Raw genomic sequence first — 16,928 nt, 5'->3', positions numbered from 1 at the left:
TTTTAGTAGAGACGGGGTTTCACCATGTTGACCAGGATGGTCTTGATCTCTTGACCTTGTGATCCACCCGCCTCAGCCTCCCAAAGTGCTGGGATTACAGGCGTGAGCCACCGCGCCCGGCTGAGATCAGAGTTTAAAACAGGCTGAATATGGTGGCTCATGCCTGTAATCCTAGCACTTTGGGAGGCCAGGGCAGGAGGATCACTTGAGTCCAGGAATTCAAGACCAGCCTCTATACAAAATAAATTTTACTTTCTTTTTAAATTTTTATTTATTTTATTTTTAATTTTTTTTGAGACAGGGCCTCACTCCATGGCCCAGGATGGAGTGCAGAGGAGCGATCCTGGCTCACTGCCACCTGGGCTCAGGCAATCCTCCCACCTCACGATCCCAGGCAGCTGGGACTACAGGTGCATACCACCACACCCAGCTAATTTTTATATTTTTTGTAGAGACAGGGTTTTGCCATGTTGCCCAGGCTGGTCTCGAACTCCTGAGCTCAACTGATCCTCCCACCTTGGCCTCTCATGCTGGGATTGCAGGCATAAGCCAAGCCCAGACAAAAATAAATTTTAAAAATATTAGCAATGAGTGTTTTTTTTTAAATTAGTGCAGTGACCCATAATTGCTTCACTGCACCCAAGCCTGGGTGACAGTGAGGCCCTATTTTAACAATAAAAATAACAACAATGAACAGTTTAAAATAAAATGAATGCCAAAGGCAGTGGTGTTCTGGAGGTGGCTATACTGACTCAAGAGTCCTGACCGTGTTGACCTCTTCCAAACTCTGTGTTCAGTGGCATCATGTTGGTGAAATTGGTCATGATGGAAGTATTTACACCATAAAAATCAGCAAATGCTACAAATTAGGGCTTCTTTTCTTTTCTTTCTTCCTTTTCTTTTCTTCTTAAATCACTGTAAACATTTACCAGCACAGCAATGTAGACTACAGTGAAAACTGAGGGTGTACTAGCCTCCTTTGAATATTTTGCCCTTGATGTCCTCGTCACAAAGTCTTAGAACGTAAGGATTGGAAGATGTCTGAAAGGACATCTAATCCTTATGTCTTCTAATACTGCCTCTCCCTTAGTCCCTGTATGTAGACATAAGTAGTACCATTGATACTTTTTTACCATTAATTCATATACCCATCTCTTAATCACTTAGTGCCTACTCTTGGTGATTTCCCATAGTGTAATACTTGCAAACACAGACTCAAGGCCAAATCCTAGCTCTATCATTTGCCAGCTACGTGACCATGAGCTAGTGGCTTAAACTGCTTTTTAGTTTCTTTGGCTATAACATTTAGATGATCATAATAATGCCTCCTCATAATTTTGTTCTAAGGAATAAATGAGTTAATGCAAATAAAGTACACAGAACAATGGCATGTACTATGCACTTAACAAATTTTAACCATTTCTGTCTTCCAGTTCATTAATTCTCTCTTTAGCTCTGTCAAATCTGTTATTTAACTCTTTTGTTGGATTTTAATGATTTTTTTCTTTCAATTTGGCTGCTCTTCAAGTCAACCTATTCTTTTTCTACCTTTCTTCACATTTTTTATTATCTTTAGTTCTTAATCATTTTATTTCTTTTTGCTTGTGAACCCAAATGAAGACATCTTAATCATTTTAAATATACCATTCTTATACAGGTATTGATTGACACTACCACCTATGCAACTTACGACCATTCGACTTTACGACCATAATCGCTAGCCACGACTGCTCCGCGTCTGGCAGCGCAAACATTGCCCAGCTGGGCATACAACAGTGCGGACCAGCGTCCGGCAGCACTACCATCTCCCTGTGCATATAGCCTACTCAACTTACGACCAAATCGTGTTACGACCAGTCTGTGGTCCCGACTGTGGTCGTAAGTCGAGCCCTAGCTGTAGTCTCTTTTAAACAGTTTTATTATTTCCAACTTGGAGTGGTTTTTCATTGTGAATTCGTCTTCGGAGGTCATTGTCTCTGTGGGAGTGCTGTTAGGTATGGGTTGTTGAAATATGCCTATGGAATGATTTTGTGTTTGTAGTAAAGGTTTTCATGGTACTACACCAGTTTTTATGTTAATTTTTCAGGTTGAAAAGTCTCATATCTTATAGATAACGCAAATACAGATTCCACAACCACATAAGGTATAGTCCCATGTGTTTAAGTTCTCGCTGGTCACTTTTTTTCCAGTCAAGACCAGCTTCCTCTCTATTTCTCCAGGCACTGAAGTTTTTCCAGACCCTTTTCCTGAAAAAGTCAGACCTTCAAGGCTCCAGGGCATTCAATTCCACCTTGAGCCCAGGCCTTCTTCCTAAAGCCACTGTGGCATTAAAACCTTGGCCACCAGGCTCTACAGCTTCTGTGCAAAAGCCCCAGGAGTAGTCATGGCTTCAGTTCACATGCCACCATTTAGCTTAAATTTATCCTCTTTTTTTTTGAGGTGGAATCTCACTCTGTAGCCCAGGCTGGGGTGCAGTGGTGTAATCTCTGCTCACTGCAACCTTCCCCTCCCAGTTTCAGGCAATTCTCCTGCCTCAGTCTCCAAAGTAGCTGGGATTACAGGCAAGTGCCACCACACCTGACTAATTTTTGTATTTTTAGTAGAGACAGGGTTTCGCCATGTTAGCCAGGCTGGTTGTAAACTCCTGACCTCAAGTGATCTATCTGCCTCAGCCTCCCAAAGTGCTGGGATTACAGGCATCAGCCACTGTGCCCAGTCTATCCTCATTTTTGACATTTGCAGATGTCTCTTTCTTCAGTGCTCCCTAGATAAAATTCTTAGATTTCCGTCAACTCTGTGTTCATACCAGGAAGGACTCACACAAATCAGTTTAGTCCACCACATTGCCAGAAGTATTCCAGGTCACTAAATCTAATAAAACCACTTATCCACAGTTGAGTTCTGCCCAAATTAAAATTGTATCTACTCAAGGGTTAGCTTCTAAATCCAGCATGTGATATGAAAATTGAAAGGAGCCAAAATTCCCCTTGAAAATCCCACAATAAGGTCTCAGGTTGGAGACAAACCATCTTTCATGAAGTCCAACACAGACAGTCTTTCCTTCGACACTCGATTTGACTTTGTAGGTTGAGCACCATATGTAATAGCTGGCTTGGATTTAGGGGCCATGTTGTGTGAGAATTAAAATCCATAAATATGAGAAACATACTTGGTGGCACAAGATGCTCACATTCTAAAAAGCCAAGGGAACAAAGACCAACAGACGGAACAGCAGATCCATGTCTGCCATTCACACCTGCTCCAAGAGAGACGCCCATTGGGTGGAATGACAGGATCACCCACGCTATTTAAAGTGGTGTTTTTATCCTTTTGTTCTGTTTTTGTTGCGCAAGTATATTTGGATACAAATAAGGTAGAAGCAAGAATCTATGATGACAGACATCAGAATAGTGCTTATCTCTGAGGCAATACTAAGTGCAAAGGGACATGGGGGAACTTTCTAGAAATATTGTATATCCTGATTTTGGTGGTGGTTACATAGGTGTAACATATTAAAATTTCACCAAGCTGTACGATTAAAATTTGTGTATTTTACAGCATGTAAGATAGCTTGATCAAAATACAAGTTAAAAGCATACCTAAGAGGGGTAGGGTGTAGTGGCTCATGCCTGTAATCCCAGCACTTTGGGAAGCCAAGGTGGGCATATCACCTGGGGTCAGGAGTTTGAGACCAGCCTGACCAACATGGAGAAGCCCCATCTCTACTAAAAATACAAAATTAGCCGGGCATGGTGGCACATGCCTGTAATCCCAGCTACTCAGGAGGCTGAGGCAGGAGAATCACTTGAACCTGGGAGGCAGAGGTTGCAGTGAGCTGAGATCACGCCATTGCACTCCAGCGTGGGCAACAAGAGCAAAACTCCATCTCAAAAAAAAAAAAAAAGAAGCCCTAAGTAGAGAGGGCTGCACAGGATTTTGCCAAAAGTTCCCATCCTATGGTTAAGCCTCACCAGTGAGGATAGTAGGGAGTCTAGAAAACCTGGGGAGAAAAGAGGCAGAAAAGGGAAGTGTGCTGTCACAGAGAGAGGGCACCCAGGCTCCAAGAGGTGATGGTTTTCCGTGAAGGGCCTTATAGGGTTGACAAGACAACACTGGTTAAGAGTATTGACTTTCAGTCCAAGCTTGGATGGGAATACAAGCTCTATCCCTTACCAACAGAGTGACCCTTGGTAAGTTACTTGTCTTCCTTCAACTGTAACTTCGTGGGGGCTTATGTGAAGCTTAAACAAGTTAAAAAGCTCTCGCCAGGCGCAGTGGCTCACGCCTGTAATCCCAGCACTTTGGGAGGCCAAGGTGGGTGGATCACGAGGTCAGGAGTTCAAGGCCAGCCTGGCCAAGATGGTGAAACCCCGTCTCTACTAAAAATACAAAAATTAGCCAGGTGTGGTGGCACGTGCCTGTAATCCCAGCTACTCAGGGAGGCTGAGGCAGAGAACTGCTTGAACCCGGGAGGCAGAGGTTGCAGTGAGCCAAGATTGCACCACTGCACTACAGCATGGGCGACAGAGCAAGACTCCATCTCAAGAAAACAAAACAAAAACAAAAGCTCTTAGCCATAGGGTCTGCATATAGTAAATATTCAATAAGTATTAGCCATTATTGTCATTACTCATGACAGAAGGTTGGAAATGTCTCCTTCCCTCCAAAATTATAGTTCTTATTTATTTATTTTATTCATTTATTTTTTTTAAGACAGAGTCTTGCTCTGTCACCCAGGCTGGAGGGTAGTGGCCTGATCTCGGCTCACTGCAACCTCTGCCTCCTGGGTTCAAGCGAGTGTGCCTGGCTAATTTTTGTATTTTTAGTAGAGGTGGGGTTTCACCATGTCGGCCAGGGTGGTCTTGAACTCCTGACCTCAAGTGATCTACCCACCTCGGCCTCCCAAAGTGTTGGGATTACAGGTGTGAGCCACCACTCCTGGCCTATAGCTCTTATTTAAACCAACAATTTGACCTGAAAACTCTGTACGTTGATGGAGTGAGTGAATATTCATCGAGTAAATGAAGGGATGTATATGTATTCGGATTTCAACAGAGGTAGAAGGTTCTTATTTCTATGCAACTAAAATCCATCTTGTAGCCATTACCATCACTTTAATATTGCCTCACAAGAAGTGTGGTTAAGAGTGCTGGCTCGGGCCGGGCGCGGTGGCTCACACCTCTAATCTCAGCACTTTGGGAGGCTGAGGCAGGTGCATCACGAGGTCAGGAGATGAAGACCATCCTGGCCAACACGGTGAAACCCCGTCTCTGCTAAAAATACAAAAAAATTAGCTGGGTGTGGTGGTGCATGCCTGTAGTCCCAGCCACCAGGAGGCTGAGGCAGGAGAATGCCTGAACCCAGGAGGCAGAGATTGCAGTGAGCCGAGATCGTGCCACTGCACTACAGCCTGGGTAACAGTGCGAGACTCTGTCTCAAAAAAAAAAAAAAAAAAAAAAGAGTGCTGGCTCTGAAGCCAATGGCTACGGTCAAATTCCAGCTCTGTTACTTACCAGCTGGGTAACCTTGAACGAGTTAATCAAATTCCAGGCCTCAGTTTCTTCTCCTGTAAAAGAGTTATAGCAAGGATTAAGCAAGTTACAATAATTCTCAGTACAAAGAAAGCCCCCAGTAAATCCTTGCTATTATTTTTTTCCCATAGTAGAGGCACAGTTTGGGAATAACAACTCCAAATAGCATTTGTTTGTCTGTTTTTTAAGACAGAGCCTTGCTCCGTTACCTAGGCTGGAGTACAGTGGCACAATCACGGCTCACTGCAACCTCCACCTCCTAGGTTCAAGCGAGCATGCCTGGCTAATTTTTGTATTTTTAGTAGAGATGGGGTTTCACCATGTTGGCCAGGCTGGTTTCAAACTCTTGACCTCAAGTGATCTGCCAGTCTCAGCCTCCCAAAGTGTTGGATTACAGGCGTGAGCCAGTAATCCAACACACCTGGCCCCAGATAGCATTTGTACAGACCATTACATCACTGAATTGTTTTGCAAACAGTTTTCTCGTTTAATGCTCAAAATTGTCTGCTGTATTACAAATAGAGATTCAGGGAAGTTGAGTAATTTGCTGAGGGTTGCACAGCAAGTAAAGAACAAAGACCTAAACCAAACTCCTATGACTGAAGGACAGTTTGGCTGGACCGTGTTGTCCTAGGAGCATATATGGTGGGCCAGGGCTACCCATAGAGATTTAGTATAAAGGATTTGGGGACCCTGGGCTGCAGCAGCAGGTCTTGGTCCCAGTAAGATGTTCAGTTCAACTTGGGATTGAAATGGTCTTAGTCATGCTGTCCCCTGAATCACTTCCTGTTTTAGGTTTCTACTTTGTAGAGAAAGAAACACAAACAGGTACATTACACCAGCCTTGTCACCCTCCAAAATCTCTTACAGCAACAAAAGCTGATGAAAAAAGAGAATTTTCATCAAACCAAAGTTAAACAATATCCCATTTTAATGCATTCGCCAGCAGTTAGTGTGAAGATCAGAGCAGAGTCTGCAGTGTCTAGACGCTCTTACTATTGAATGGAAGAGCAACAGAATGACTTTTTCTCCGGCCTTTATTCCGATTAAATCTTTAGCTGCCTTAGTGTTTTCTTTTGCTTTTCATTGGGTGCTGAAACTACCGGAAGCCACTTAACCAGCCTTGTTTTATTCACAAAAGGTTTAGGGGCCATGTCTAATTGTCCAGAGAGAATGCTATCTGCTGATAATTTCAGCCACTTCTGCTGCTTTTGCAGCTCTTTCTGTTTGCCAGAACAGGTTTTCTTTCTGTTGTTCTTCTTGTTGTGGCATGAGTGTGGTTTAACATTCCCTTTTAAATAATAATCACAGAATGGCTCAGTGGCCAAGGAGAGGATTTAAGAACCATCTAGGTCAGGCAGTGCAGCTCACCAATAATCTCAGCATTTTAGGAGGCTGAGGCGGGAGGATCGCTTGAGCCCAATAATTTAGGGAGCTCTCGTCTCTACAAACAACTTTAAAATTAGCTGGGTGTGGTGGCACATGCCTACAGTCCCATTACTTGGCAGGCTGAGACAGGAGGATTGTTTGAGCCCAGGAGGTCGAGGCTGCAGTGAGCCATGATATGCAGGCACTGAGCTCCAGCCTGGGTAACAGAGCAACCCTGTCTCCAAACAAAACTAAAAAAAAACCATCTAAGCATACTGCATACTCACAAACTACGTTGTCAATGTACACGCATACCACATACACACAGACTCCATGTATAACACACATTCATTCCCAGTACACACACCACACATACACCATACACACATCTCGTGCACACACCCCACACACATACACCATACACACACATCCCAGGAACACACCTCATACACATGCACACATCACACACACCCACACACCACCCCCATCACTCAGACACACACCCAGAACACCCAGGGCACAGAGAGTGACTCTGATAGAAGTAACGTGGGCCTCTAAACAAGCGTGACTTCTTTTCATTTCCAAGCTATGGGCAAAAAGCCTGGACGTCAGCTCTAGAAACCAGATCTCGCCTCCTCTTCAGCCTCATACCATGGATCTCATCCCTTCTCAGTCTTTCCCAGCATCTGATTTTGGGCAAGTCACTTCACTTCTGTCATAAAGTGAGGACACCCATTCACTCAATAGCTACTGAGCATCTATTGTGTGCCAAGCATTGTGGCCATGGAGATAATTCCATTAATCAAACGGTCCCAGCCACCCAGGAGCTCTCCAAGATTAGGGTAGCAACTCCAGGCAGATGAATGCTCTGAAGGAAAGCAGATGAGGGAATCCCTGAAAAGGGTATTTAATTAACTCAGCAGGGGATGGAAAGTGATGGATAATGGAAGAGGGCTTCCCCAAGAAGGTGATATTGAAGCTGAGAAGATAAAGTTAAGTAGAATCGGCCAGAGGCAGGAAGGGATCCAAGCAGAGCTCTCAGCACATGCAAAGGCCCGCAGGTTGGACTACTGGTCCACCCAGTTAAGCCCAGGAGGTGGAAGAGGGATAGGCCTGAATATGTCAGGGATGGGCTTGCCAAGGTAACCTGCTGGGGCCAGGTGCCCTCCTGAGGTCCCTCCCAGCCCTCAACGCAGATTCTATCGTCTTCTGAGAGCCTGGGTCCTCTCTTTCCCTGACAGCTTGTCACTGGCATGCTGAAGTTGGCTTCAGAGGACAAGGGGAGTCCCAACCACCTCACGTGGGCTCCACTCCCTCCTCTTTCTTCTCCCCTCGGTAGTGACCAGACAGTGACTCAAGGAAGGGAGCTGTCCTCTATTTGTCATTTAGTTCTTTAAAAGATACTCGCCTATAGTCTCCGCTACTCTAGAGGCTGAGAAAGGAGGATCACTTGAGCCTTGGAGTTCAAATCCAGCCTGGGCAACATAGTGAAACCCTGTCTCTATAAAAATAAAAATTAAAAAACACCCAGGGCTCCTATACCTAACTGGCCTTCTAACCAACTCCCTCCTTTCTCCCAACCAGTCTCTGACCTAGCTGAGAAATGCTGGATTTCTCTGTGTCCTTATCTGTCTTCTCCAAGACACTTTAAGCTTTAAGCTACCTGAGGGCTCATGCCAGTTTTGGTCATCCTAGTATCCCCTGCACATGGTACTATGCCTGATGTCCAGAAGATCCCCCAAATCCAGACAGAACCAAACCAATTTCCCCTCCCTGCCAATGAGCACTGCCCAGAGCCCTCCCGCAGGGCTGCCTGTCTGAGGCCAAGGCTGGAGACCCAGAATCAAGCCAACTCAACACTCCTCCCCGAGCCCTCTCTAGAAGACTCCACCCCATGAATCCCAATCTGAAAGCTGACAGCTATATTAGTGTAATTCCCTCATTTTATCAATGAAGAACCTCAGGCCCAAAAGAATGGTATGACTTGCCCAAGGTCTCAACAAATGTGATATAAAGGTTTTTTTAATTAATTAATTATTTATTTTTAATTTTTTTTTTTCTGAGTTGGAGTCTCGCTCTGTTACCCAGGCTGGAGTGCAACGGTGCGGTCTCGGCTCACTGCAACCTCTGCCTCCCAAGTTCAAGCAATTCTCCTGCCTCAGACTCCCAAGTAGCTGGGACTACAGGCAGGTGCCACCATGCCTGGCTAATTTTTTGTATTTTCAGTAGAGACATAGTTTCACCATGTTAGCCAGGATGGTCTCCATCTCCTGCCCTCGTGATCTGACTGCCTTGGCCTTCCAAAGTGCTGGGCTTACAGGCGTGAGCCACCGTGCCTGGCCAACACAAAATTTTTTTAAAGGAGCAAAACATCACTTAAATGGAAACCTATCTATCACCCCTACCAAAAACACTGCTTATTTTAAGTGGAAAACCCTTGATGTTGGCAAGTCGAATGGAAGCTTTCCTTCTCTGACCAATTTCACCACACTGACTTCTGAGATGCTCTAGGCAGCACTAATCCCACTGAAGCAAATGTATTTACAAAGGTGACCAGGAATTGTTTTAGGGACTGGATATGTTTTTGATTATGGATCATTTTTAAAGTTAAGTCTCTATTATGTGATCTAAGGCTACAATAATTTTTTTTTTTTATAATTAAGCCTCCTAAACCACTTAGTTCCTTCCTGGTTTTTAAAAATGTTTTGCTATTTTAAAATGTTTTGCCATTAAACAAGTTTACCAGAAGTCAAAAAAAAAAAAAACCACAGATGATCTTTTTTTAATTTGAAACAGGGTCTCACTTTATGGCCCAGGCTAGAGTGCAGTGGCACAAACATGGCTCACTGTAGCCTCAACCTCCTGGGCTCTAAGTGATACTCCTGCCTCAGTCCCCAAAATAGCTGGGACCACAGGCACATGCCACCATACCCAGCTATTTTTTTTTTTTTTAATTTCTTGTAGAGACAGAGTTTCACCATATTGCCCAGGCTGGTCTTGAACTCCTGACCTCAAGCAATCCACCCACCTCAGCCTCCCAAAGTGCTGGGATTACAGGCGTGAGCCACTCACCCGGAACAGATGATTTTTTAATTTTTTATTTATTTATTTATTTTTTAAAGATGGGGTTTCACCATGTTGGTCAGGCTGGTCTTGAACTCCCGACCTCAGGTGATCTGCCTGCCTTGGCCTCCAAGTGCTTGGATTACAGGCTTCAGCCACTATGCCCTGCTGGAACAGATGATTTTTTTTTTTTTTTTTTTGAGACGGAGTTTCGCTCTTGTTACCCAGGCTGGAGTGCAATGGCGCAATCTCGGCTCACCGCAACCTCCGCCTCCTGGGTTCAGGCAATTCTCCTGCCTCAGCCTCCTGAGTAGCTGGGATTACAGGCACACGCCACCATGCCCAGCTAATTTTTTGTATTTTTTTTTTTTTTAATAGAGACGGGGTTTCACCATGTTGACCAGGATGGTCTCGATCTCTTGACCTCGTGATCCACCCGCCTCGGCCTCCCACAGTGCTGGGATTACAGGCTTGAGCCACCGCGCCCGGCCCCCAGATGATTTTTAAAGAAGATATTTCTACTCATAATCCCTCCACCAAAAGAAATACTCCTTACAATCCTGTGTCCTCTTAAACTCTTATCCACAGATCTGTACTCTGGACATATATTTCATTAAAACACATTACCTTTAGTATAGAAAATTGTTAGTTTCTTTTTTTTTTAAAAAAAAAAAAAAAAAAGACAAAAACTATTAGGCAAGTCACTGGCATCATGTTTCTGATAAATGCCAGAGCAAAACCCAGGCTACAAATTAAGAGCACCTGGAAATTTTGGGTTTGCGACTTTTAAAGCAACGTTTTCTAACCTGCTTCATTCCATTATTCTGACACTTGACACATCCCACTTAATAGGAAACAGACAAAGGAAAACAGGTGTTTTTGCTTATTCCACCTGGCATAGTATGCTCTACTGCTGATGTTTGCAACAGTTGCTTATTGCTGTATTTTTCCTGCAAGTGAAATGACATCTCTGGTTTGGTCAGAGTTTAAAAATACTGCTGCCGGTCCCCGCCCTGCATAATTAAACAGACTCTCTGGGGATGGACCCCACACTATATTGCTCCAAAGCTCCCCAGGTGATTTTCATGTGCAGTTAGGACTGAGAAGCACTAGGCTAAGATAACTCATTAGTCAAAGGAAGCCCATGGGAAATCTTATCTGGAAATGAAGAACTCTAGTAATTAAATAAAATAGCAGATGTAAAAGTCCCTAGCAGTGTCTGTTACCCAGAATAAATGTTAATTAAACAAAAAATGATAATTTAAATAATTACTCCTTCCCCTCAGTGGATTCATCTTGTTATTTTATTGGCTTGTTTATCACTTGCTTTTTCCTTTACCATGATTCATTCTATTCCTGTTAATAAAATTATAAACTTATACCCATAATCCTGTTCACTTACAAGAGCTCTGCAATATTTCTAACAGCCCTAATTGCTTCATTTAATAAAACTTGCCCCCAGAACAGTGGCTAATATATAGTAAATATGCAATAAACATTAGTATTTATGATAATAATGGATATTCAGAATTATTTTAATTCAGAAGTCATGAGCGTTTTTCTAAACTAGATTGAATTTATTTCATACTATTAGGAGCAGTTCATAATGTAAAAAATTATTAGGGCAATGTTTAACAAACTTATGAAAATAGACCTTTAAGTAAAGCAATTTTTTTGTATAATTTCATGGGAAAAAAACTAAATGCAGTCATTACACAGGTAAACTTATCTATCTCCCCATTTCAGGGGAACCTGCTCAGCTGTTCCCGTAGCTATCTAGAGAAGCTAATAGTTGTAAGTGGTATTTAATTCCAACTTCTTCCTATGGCTGCCTCTCTGAGCGTGAGTTTGGAAGGTCATTCTTTTTTTTTGAGACGGAGTTTCGCTCTTGTTACCCAGGCTGGAGTGCAATGGCGCGATCTCGGCTCACCACAACATCCGCCTCCTGGGTTCAGGCAATTCTCCTGCCTCAGCCTCCTGAGCAGCTGGGATTACAGGCACACGCCACCATTCCCAGCTAATTTTTTGTAGCTTTAGTAGAGATGGGGTTTCACCGTGTTGACCAGGATGGTCTCGATCTCTTGACCTCGTGATCCACCCGCCTCGGCCTCCCAAAGTGGTGGGATTACAGGCGTAAGCCACCGAGCCCGGCCTGGAAGGTCATTCTTAATGTTTACCCTTCAGTTCTGAGAAGCCAAACATTTGTTTGAAAAAAAGAAATGGAATTTCTGAATCAAAACAAAGAAGTTTCTTTGCGTTTGGTTTCTTTCTTTCTTTTTTTTTTTTTTTTTGAGATGAAGTCTGGCTGTGTCACCCAGGCTGCAGTGCAGTGGTGCAATCTTGGCTCACTGCAACCTCCACCTCCCAGGTTCAAGAGATCCTCCTACCTCAGCCTCCAAAGTAGCTGGGATTACAGGCATGCACCACCACCACCAGCTAATTTTTGTATTTTTAGTAGAGATGGGATTCACCATGTTGGCCAGGCTGGTCTCAAACTCCTGACCTCTAGTGATCCAACGGCCTCAGCCTCCCAAAGTGCTGGGATTACAGACGTGAGACACTTCACCCAGCCATAGCAAAGAGGTTTTATTAAGGCTATTTCCAAATGTCTTGCCTTGCTGATACACGCTGCCCCAGTCATCTTTTCTCAGGATGTGCCAGGCATAGAAGGCTTCTAGCAGGTATGCGGGAAGTTGGGCATGTTCAGCTCAAGATTCACACTCGCTCCCGGTAGACCTCCCTATGGCTCACACATGAACTCTGCTATGCCTCACTTATGCCTAAGGCCATCAAGCTCCCCAAGTTTGCCATTTCATGTTTTAAATAAACTGGACTCGACACCCAGCCAAAAATAATGATGTGCACGTCTCTGCATGTAAATGTCAATTATAAAGTAAAAAATGATCACACATGGGCCAACTCCCATCCTATACCATTTGGTATTATAACCTAATATTTGTCCTCATTCTTTCAATGAGATCATGTGGGAAGTAGAAAAGTTCCTCTTTAACGTTTCTTTCTTGTTAAAGAATAAATGTGCTAATAACTCTTTGTTTAGCCCTATTCCATGTAGCTGTTAAACATGCCATGCTTACAGACATGTAGTATATTCTATGTCCTTGTACTTTCACCAAGATATCTGTGCTCATAGGCATGTCCCAGCTCACGGCCTATGCCCCTTACCTGTTGAGAAAAGTTTTAAGTTATTTATATTACCCAATCGGATTTTCGTTTAAATTACGGCCAGACACTGTGGCTAACTCCTGTAATCCCAGCACTTTGGGAGGCCACGGCAGGCGGATCACGAGGTCAAGAGATGGAGACCATCCTGGCCAACACGGTAAAACCCCGTCTCTACTAAAAATACAAAAATTAGCTGGGCTTGATGGCGTGTGCCTGTAGTCCCAGCTACTCGGGAGGCTGAGGCAGGAGAACTGCTTGAACCTGGGAGGCGGAGGTTGCAGTGAGCCAAGTGCGTGCCACTGCACTCCAGCCTGGTGCCTGGCGACAGAGTGAGACTCTGTTTCAAAAAAACAAAAACAAAAAAAATATGAGGTCTGGCTCCAGCCAATGGAGATCAGACACAGCAGTAAGAACAACCCCAAATGTGTAAGGGATAAATATGTCTGCTTTTCCTTTGTTCACTGTACTCTTACGGCAAGATGGCTAGCAAGAGTGCCCTTCCTGCAGTCCAGGGAGTAAAAATTGCTTGCTGAGAGATCCTTTGTCTCAGTGTTGATTTTTCTTTGCAGCACGGAGCATCTGTTTCCAACAGATCATAAGCACCTTGAGAGTGGACATCTTGTATTTGCAGTAGAAGTATTCATTTTGTTTATTTATTTATTTTTATTAGAGTCTTGCTCTGTTACCTAGGCTGGAGTGCAGTGACACCAGCATATCTCACTGTGGCCTCAAACTCCGGGGCACAAGGGTCCTCCTGTCTTTAGCTCCCAAGTAACTGGGGTGCTACTCAGTAGTACAGGGTTGTGCCACTGTGTCTGAATAATTTTTTTATTTTATGTAGAGATGAGGTCTTGCTATGTGCCCAGGTCAATCTCCAACTCCTGGTCTTAACAATCCGCCCACCTAGGCTTCCCAAAGCCACCGTGGACCACCGTGCCCAGTCTAACTTTAGTTTTTATCCTCTTAATTGCCTATAGTGTGTTATATAGCTAGACAATCAGATTACCTGAATAATCAAACTTCTCTTTCTTACATTTTCATTAAATATTCGTCCAGCCAAGCACTAAATGACTACTGTGAGATGGTTGTGGGGCAGGCTTCACACAAGTGATTCCAATTTGTCTTGGTTGATTTGAGCTTGTTAGAAAAACCGCAGAGTCTGAAACCTCCACTGTAACACATCTAGGAGAAGATCCCTAGAGACCCGAGCCTCTCATTGTGGGCAGCATCCCCCCGGGCATGGTCCAGGATCATACAGAACAAAAGATGCACCTGGAAAATGAACGCATTTGGAGGAATCCTCCCTCATATTGGAGTTTTCTAAAGGATCCCTTCATCCATTCAGAACAGGTTCTCTATAGCTCTGTCAATGTGTTATTATTTCCCAAGTATACAGTCCAGAAAAGATGCTAATACATTGGGGCTGGGGGAATTGTTTTAAAACATATTCCCAGGTGTTTAATTTCCTATTCATAACTAGTGCTAGCTAGTTAAGTGCATGTATACACACACACACACACACACACACACACACACACACACACACACACATACCTTTTAAAAAATACATCAACATTGGCCGGCGCAGTGGCTCACGCCTCTACTCCCATCACTTCAGGAGGCCGAGCCAGGCAGATCACTTGAGGCCAGGAGTTCAAGACCAGCCTGGCCAACATAGCAAAACCATATGTCAACTAAAAACACCAAAAAAATTAGCTGGGCCTGGTGGTGTGCGCCTGTAATCCCAGTTACTAGGGAGGCCGAGGCAGCAGAATCACTTGAGCCCAGCAGGCAGAAGCTGCAGTGAGCAGAGACAGCTCCACTGCACTCCGGCCTAGGTAACAGAGCAGGACTCTGCCTCAAAATAAATAGTAATATATCAATGTTTTACAATCCTCATACCAGGAAAATACAAAGTACTTCTGATTTTCAATGCATGTTTACCACCAAGATGCAAATCCCATACACATTTTGGGATTCTTTGGAGATAACACAACTGATTCTTGGGTCTACCCCAAGTTTATAAACATTCTCTGGCTTGGATTTTCTGTCAATAGTAGCTAAGGTTAATTTCAACATATTGCTATGCTAACATATGAAGGAGAACAGCACCCAGAGTACACCTTTTGCCCAGAACTGGGGTCCAAGATCTGGGGATATCCTGCTATAATACTGAGCAGTTCTGTTTCAAAAACAATAAACAGCAGGAGGGTCTATTAATTACCATTTCCCAGACAGCCATGGGGGCTCAAGCCTGTAATCTCAGCACTTTGGGAGGCGGAGGAAGGTGGATCACCTGAGGTCAGGAGTTTGAGACCAGCCTGGCCAACATGGTAAAACCCTGTCTCTATTAAAAATGTACACACACAAATTATCCAGATGTGGTGGTGGGTAGCTGTAATCCCAGCTATTTGGGAGGCTGAGGCAGGAGAATCCCTTGAAGCTGGGAGGTGGAGGCTGCAGTGAGCCAAGATTGTGCCATTGCACTCCAGCCTGGGCAAAAAAAAGCGATACTGTCTCAACAAAATAAAATAATTATCATTTCCCTTTAAATTCATTCTCTCCTGGAAATATGAACCATTTTCCAGATTAAATTCTGATGCATGATAAAAATAAAAACACAGATTTTACATTTGCCTACCATTCTCCTGGTATAGGCCGATCGCAGCTTACGACATACATCATTTTTCCACAGTATCATGATCTGTTGCTTACATAGTTAAAATGGTTTTCAGTGGGCCAGGGAAGGAGGTACAGTGAGCCAAGATTACACCACTGCACTCCAGCCTGGGCAACAGAGCAAGACTCCATCTCAAAAAATAAAAAATTGTTTTTAATGATGCTGTAGTACAGGTATTGATCGACTTACGACCTATGCAATTTACGACCATTCGACTTTACGACCACAATCACTAGCCACGACTGCTCCACGTCTGGCAGCACAAACGTTGCCCAGCTGGGCATACGACAGTGCTACGGCAGCACTACCATCTCCGCGTGCATATAGCCTACTCAACTTACAACCAAATCGTGTTACAACTGGTCTGTCGGAACCAATTGTGGTCGTAAGTCGAGCACTTGCTGTACTTGCAGCTCTATTTCCACGTGATAAATCTGCCTTCAAGAAATCTGATTTTTGGGGTGGGGAGGACAACTACATAGTGTGGTTGGCGCCTAACATGTTGATAAATGTTCAAAAGAAGTCCTCTGAGGCTTTAAGCCAATCATCTGTTTAAACCAATAACATTAATTATTCCTGTGTACTTTAATACGCAGTCTTGTTTTTCAAGAAGTCCAGTTCAGCACACCATTGACTTAATAAACACTATGGGCTGGGTGCGGTGGCTCACGCCTGTAATCCCAGGTACTCGGGAGGTTGAGGCAGGAGAATCACATGAACCCGGGAGGCAGAGGTTGCAGTGGGCCAAGATCTCGCCACTGCACTTCAGCCTGGGCCACAGAACAAGACTCTGTCTCAAAAACAAACAAAAGCCATAATATGAGGCCAGGCACTGTGGCTCCCGCCTGTAATCCCAGCACTTTGGGAGGCCAAGGCGAGTGGATTGCTTGAGCTCAGGAGTTCAAGACCAGCCTGGGCAACATAATGAAATCCCATCTCCACCCAAAATACAAAAAATTAGCTGGTCGTGGTGGTGCACACCTGTGGTTCCAGCTATGTGGGAGGCTGAGGTGGGAGGATGGCTTGAGCCTGAGAGGTGGAGGTTGCAGTGAGCCAAGATGACACCTCTGCACTCCAGCCTGTGTAACAGAGGCCATCTCAAA

At 44.1% G+C, this 16,928-nt stretch overlaps 1 protein-coding gene across 11 annotated transcripts in view; it reads right to left on the bottom strand.

Annotated features, from left to right (window-relative positions):
• Nucleotides 1-16,928, bottom strand: part of CYRIB (CYFIP related Rac1 interactor B) — a 173,520-nt gene that overhangs the window by 121,373 nt on the left and 35,219 nt on the right. For 10 of the 11 annotated variants that reach the window (XM_037728541.1, XM_017499332.2, XM_017499238.2 and 7 more), the window contains exon 2: nucleotides 5,514-5,566. The exons of the other annotated variant lie outside the window; for it this stretch is intronic. The gene's annotated coding sequence lies outside the window, so the exon portion shown is untranslated. The remainder of the gene's footprint in view (nucleotides 1-5,513; nucleotides 5,567-16,928) is intronic. 11 annotated transcript variants of the gene reach the window in all.

Source organism: Cebus imitator, unplaced genomic scaffold (assembly GCF_001604975.1).
Source record: "Cebus imitator isolate Cc_AM_T3 unplaced genomic scaffold, Cebus_imitator-1.0 Scaffold13, whole genome shotgun sequence".
In the NCBI taxonomy this organism is placed as follows: Eukaryota; Metazoa; Chordata; class Mammalia; order Primates; family Cebidae; genus Cebus; species Cebus imitator.
The sequence above is the reverse complement of the archived record's forward strand: the minus strand, read 5'-3'. Positions and strand labels throughout refer to the sequence as shown.